This window comes from Tympanuchus pallidicinctus, unplaced genomic scaffold (genome assembly GCF_026119805.1).
Source record: "Tympanuchus pallidicinctus isolate F22 unplaced genomic scaffold, pur_lepc_1.0 scaffold8, whole genome shotgun sequence".
Lineage (NCBI taxonomy): Eukaryota > Metazoa > Chordata > Aves > Galliformes > Phasianidae > Tympanuchus > Tympanuchus pallidicinctus.
The window spans coordinates 27,577,634-27,583,633 of NW_026294802.1; positions in this window are offsets into that span (position 1 = coordinate 27,577,634).

The window sequence follows — 6,000 nt, forward strand, 5'->3', positions numbered from 1 at the left end:
TCTTTATTTCTTTGTTAGGTTCAAGAATGATATACATTTTCAATTTCTTTTGAATGAATGTTAGAAAATGACAGCTATGTTTGTTTTTCACTATGTAAAGTGAATGATAACGGTTCACAGCCTGATTTATTTCTTTCGGTTCTTTCCATACTAGGCTATTTCAGTTCTAAAATATTGGCCTGCTTTAGCTTGGGTGAACTATACTTGACTAGAACAAGTCTTCTGCCTTTGACATTTTAAAATAAATAATGGTAATGTTAGAGGAAGAAACTTTTACAAGAGGTTTAAATCTCGACAGGTTTACCCAAACTACCCCTTACAGATCTCTAGGAGTAAAGATACAAGGAATTGGATGCTTTACAGGACTGCCAGGATTGCAGAGATGTTAGTCTTTCTTCAGAGAATTAAACATTGTTAAAAGTAAAAAAATAGTGTCTTTTTTGTTTAAGAAAGGTTTTAAAGTTGTTCTCTACTAGTGCCTCCATTTCAATCGAAATGGTATCAGAAGTTTTAGTCATAAGATGTTTGAAATATATAAACTACTCTAATAATACATGAGGTGAGAGAAGAGGGTGTGATGAGAGTGAGGAGGGGCATTACAATTACTTGTCAAAAGCTCTTCCTGCATAAACAGTTATATTTGTGCCTCTCATATGACAAGACCAAAAGCTACTCCTCCACAGCAGCTTTTTCAGAAGACTTGTTGATATCAAAGGAGTTAAGATAACTAAACTAAGGTTAAAACCATACTGACTGAATGTTGATATAAGAAAAATTCACTCGGTGTGAACAGGTGTTATGTAGTCATAGGCTAAGGAAGTCTCTAACATAAACAGCAATCGAACAAAATCTCTCCCAACTCATTTCCCTTAAAACAGGAAGAAGGATTAAAAAAAAAAAAAAAGGCTGAATTTGTATGAAGCTTTTTTCTGAAGTGCATGATAGGATATATTGTTTCCATATAAACATTACAGACCAGCAGTTCTAACAATAGATATTTTTTCCATTAATACTGTACTATCAACTCTACAACTTCTGCATCAGTGGAATTCTGATCTAGGTACCCATTTCACTCACAAAAAAAAAACCAAAAAACACCAGTTTCTGATAAGTTCCTGGCAATGCTAGACATAATAGTCATAGGTAGGCTACTAGCCACATACAGAAAGGAGAACTGAACACAACTAGCTGGTGAAATGGCTCTCTAGCTATACAACAGACCCTCTATAAAAAGCAGCCATGGTCCAAAAGATACCTCCCCTTCACTGGTTAGCCCTTACATGAGCCCAGTGTGACTCTACCCTGCATCCACCCCTCTGGTCACAGGGGGAACACAGGTGCAAACATTCTGTCTGTGCTCCCTGGGCCAGCAGCACGTCTTCACCAGGTGCTCAATCACCAGTTCAAGCCATGACCTAACAGTACCCATAGAGTACCCAAAAGTTAATTCGGGCGCAACATACATGCTTTAATCTAAAGCTGTGATGTTAAAGCCTCACTGTCACAGGTCATTTCCTGAAGAAGATTCAGAACCACATCTCCCAAAATGAATTATAACATAGCACTCTTTCCTGGCATACGGAGATGTAGTTCTGAAGGAGGCCCAAACTTTGTGTTTTCAACTTTTCAGTTACAGCCCTACCCACTGGACTGCAAAATGCAGAGCAGACCTTCTGGTCTGAATAAGAATAGCGATATGAAGAGTGCTGTAATGTAAAATGTGTGCTGTTTGAACTCCTAACCACTACATTTTCCTTAACAGCTAACCTTACTTTCTAACCTGTTTCTCAAGTCTGCTGCAGATTTCAAGAGTTTACCCTGTTTTTACAGTAGAGTAGTCCAAGCATCTATTCAGAGCATTCATATAGATAGTCATTAGCAAAGAGAGAGGTATTAACTGTCATGTATTAGATTAGAGGCAATTTCCAGTCATATGTTAATATTTTTTTCTTGCCTGTTTGTTGCTTACCACCAAGTGGCTACACCTAAATTTATGTCAATTCCTCAGCACTTCCATTAAACTCAGTGAGCAATGCTGATCCCTGCTTGCCAACAAAGTTTCATTAGTCTTCCCCTCAGCCAGCTGACAATGGCCCAGCATAAGAATGTGAAAAGGGCTCAGTGCTGAATGTAAAGAATAGTCTGAACAACAAATGCTTGGTGCTTGGGCTTCTCAAATATTTATTTTCAGGCTTAAATGGAAATCTAAGCTAAATACTCACAATCATTCCCAAATGTGTAAACAAAGCACAAGGATTACTCTGCAAGGAGGAGGCCATGTCAACACACTCTGAGTGATGATGTAAACATCATTTGTGTGATATGATAACATGCAAGACGCATATTAGTAGGATCCAGCAAACATGCCTGTCACTGAAGCAGCATGTGTCACTGATTAAACTGAAGCTAACTTTTTAGAACTTCTATTATAAAGGCTCTACATACACATCCCGTGTGTTGACAACTGTCAAATCTGATCTGCTTAAGCCACAAAGAAACTTATCGCCTGCTTATAGGCAACCCTGCAAAGTCAGTCTGGGAGCAGAAAACTGGCTTCCCACATCCACCTTCACGCATCACCAGCAATGAGAGCACTGCAGCCTCTCCGCTAATGAAGCTCAAACTGCAGATTTTTTCCCTCCTTCTATGGTAATGGTGGCTTTTCAGAGCTAACAGAAGGAGAAAGTAGCAAATGTATTTTAGTCAGGAGTCATCATTTACATCTGAATTTACAGAGGGGGAAGTTGAGCTCCTTATATTACCTGCATCATTCCCAGTGACCTTTCACAGCTGAGGCTAAGCGTTTAAGCGTTTATGGAGCCTACTCATGTTTTTGAGTCTGTTTATTGAGGAGCCGCTCATAGAAACCCAGAGCTACACCACAGAAGGCTGGACTGCCAAGAGCATGGCTTGAAGAATGGGACAGGCTGCCTGACAGCAGCTGGAGCCATGGCTGCATGCAACCAGGCCCACTCTCCCCATCACTGTCTGACAGGAGCTTCCCTTGCTCCTGGACATCCTCTCCTGGGAATCTGCATGTTGCTGAGGGCAGTGAGGCTTTGGATCCAGTCCTGCCACATAATCTGAGATTCACTGGGCCTGACAGGGCTGAATGGCTCAGCTGCTGCCAGAAAGATGTGCACTACCAGTTGCTGAAGGCTGTTTAGGATGCCACAGTTCCTTTTGTTGTGGTGTGAAAATCAAGACCCGCCTGTGGGAGGAGAGCCAGCTCCACAGGTTTCAGCTTCTTAAGCCAAAGAATGGATATAAACCAAGTATGGATCAGAGCTAAACAAGAGCCACAACAGCCTGATTCTCATAAATATTTAAGAATACTTTGTACCACTCTGTCAGCATAAAAAGGCCTTGTAGACTTAGTCAACTATTTTTGTATTTACTGTAAGTGCTTCTGGTATTGCTTATATGGAATAAAGCAGCATTCAAATAAATAAGAGTTAAGACCTAAAACACAGTCTCTCAAAATTTCTACAGAGCGAATACAAGTTTTAACAATGATTCTGTCCCACAGCATAATTTCACATCTTTTGGAATTACCTTACTGCCTACGGTAAAAAATGCTACCAACATTGTAGCAATAATTAATACATCAAAAAATACAGTATATTCAAGAGTCATTAGTATGTGTATGTGGTGCAAAGGTTGGCTTGATTTTATCTTTAGTAAATTTTGAGTTTATATTTAGTAAATTTAAACATTATAGGGTATTTGCCTACATTAATTTTTTAAGTAAGAAACAGTAAACAAAAGGGAAAGCTGTGAAGTTAACTGATTTTGTTGAATACAGGTACTTCAAATGCTCTGAGATGCACATCTATCTCTATTTATAGCCATGTTTTGTTCTTTCAGCTTTGGAGGACATGTCCTCTGTAGTAGGGACACAGAGATTTTTTTTTATTATTATTATTTTTTTTTTTTTTGCTGGGCAGCAGCACACAAAAAATTCAATCAGCCATTATCAACAGTAAGTCAACAGTGTGTTTTGACTGGTGGGATTCTCACAAAAATATTAGATGTCACTCAAGAAATATATGCCAGAAACCATGCTAGAAAAAAACCCTTTTTCACCACTGCAGGATTGATTCATATTTCTTCGGGAACAGGTACAAAATCAGTATGAGTTGTGATGCAAAAGTAGGAAGAGGAGAACAAGGAGGGCTCAAGGAGTGTACAAAAAGAGAGCAAGTTTGTATGTATCTCTTTCACGTTTCCTTTACATCCTCAAAACTGAGTAGGAAGGACTTCAGCTGCCAATGTTGTTCTCTCTCACTGGACTCAGCAGACCTTGGAGAGAGTAGAGTAGCTCCTCTGCTCCCCAATGACTGGTGCTGGCTCTGGCTTGCCCTCTGGAGCAGACACATAAACCTTGAGAAAGAGCTGGGGTGATCACCTTCGGCAGGCTGACACTGACTTCCACCATTTGCCCACGTCAATGAATTTCAAACCAGAGAATCAGACTGGAGATCTGATTTCCAGTCATGCTTCCAGTCCAAATTAAACAGCCACTCTGCTGTTGTAATAATTGAAGAATAGGCTGCAAAAACATAAAGGTGTGTAATTTTTATATATGTCATTTTAAAATCCAGCAGTAGTCACACACCGAGGAAAATGCTGCATTTTATGAGTCATCAGCCCTCTTTATGAGACACATTTTGGACTGTGTATCACTGTATTGCAAGGGGAAGTATTTCAATAAGATTAATTAGTGGGTGTTTGCAAAACGTTTTGAATCTGGGAAGCACCATATAAATGCGAGCTATTATTATTGTTATTTATTATAAGGGAGATGCAAATCCTTTCTAAATGTTGACTAAAGCCTTGCAATTTTTATGGTCACAACTTTGTCAAAAAGATTTTTATCTTCCTAGCAGCAATGTGCTACCAAAGATGTTGAGCCTTAAATCAACAGCTGTTATACCTCAAGCAAGTTATGAATTTTCCTTGATTTACAGCAGTTGTGTTTTTTTATTTTTCTTCTTGGGGGCTGGGGGGGAGAAGTGTATGCTCTTGCAAGCATGTAACATAAGGCCAAGAATTCCTCAGAGAAAAGCCACGTTGGCCTCCCATGAGGCTGCGAAGTCCACATTTAGGCACTCAGCAAATGACCTGGTTTTCATCACACAGAGAAGCAATTCCCACTGAATATGCCAGGAGCTGCTCTGTGAGCTTACATCCTCACAACTTTGCTTATTTGCTCATCTCATTGTAGCTGGAAGATCCCTTCAGGTATCTGCTAGCTTGTTTTTGTTTGGTTTTGTCTGATTTAAGCTACCTGCTTGTTTGCTTCAAATCCCAGTTCATCACCCAGTGAGAGCAGTGTGAATAGTAAAGGAGCTTGAGTTATTCAATCAAGTCCCTGTTGAGGAAAGGAAGCTGCCTCCTGCTTTCCCCAGAGCCCTGCCAATTACCCTCATCATAAACAGAATCCCTAAGGATAGCTGCTAGCAGCAGTTCTATACCCTCTTAACCCAATGCAAACAGTGACACATGTGAAAGCTGAGGATGGGTAGATAACCTTGGACTTGAATATAAACAATATTAGGACCCCATTTCTTTCAGACTCTTCTGAGTTCCAGCATGCATAAAATGGTGACTGGAAACTGAGGCTGCTCAGCAATACTGAAAAATCACCTGGAAGAAGCAGAAGAAATGTGTGATATTCATCCATTCAGATCACTTGGAGAGTAGCTTTGGAAAGCCCAGACTGTTAAAGAGCGTGTTCACATTTTTCACATGCATGCACACAGACTATCCTTGCAGTTCTGCACTTTAATTGATAATGTTTAAAAACACTGGCTTCTCCTGCCCCTGCAGTGTGGCATTGTTTGACAGGGAAGAAAGCGTGTATCACAACTGTCCTCTATCCAGGATGTTCTGTGGAACATTTCCAGCCAGCTGTTCACTTTATAGGACATCAGCAGAGAACTCATCCAGATTATTGTTATAAAAGCTTTACTCGCTGAGAGTACCACATCTGTTCCC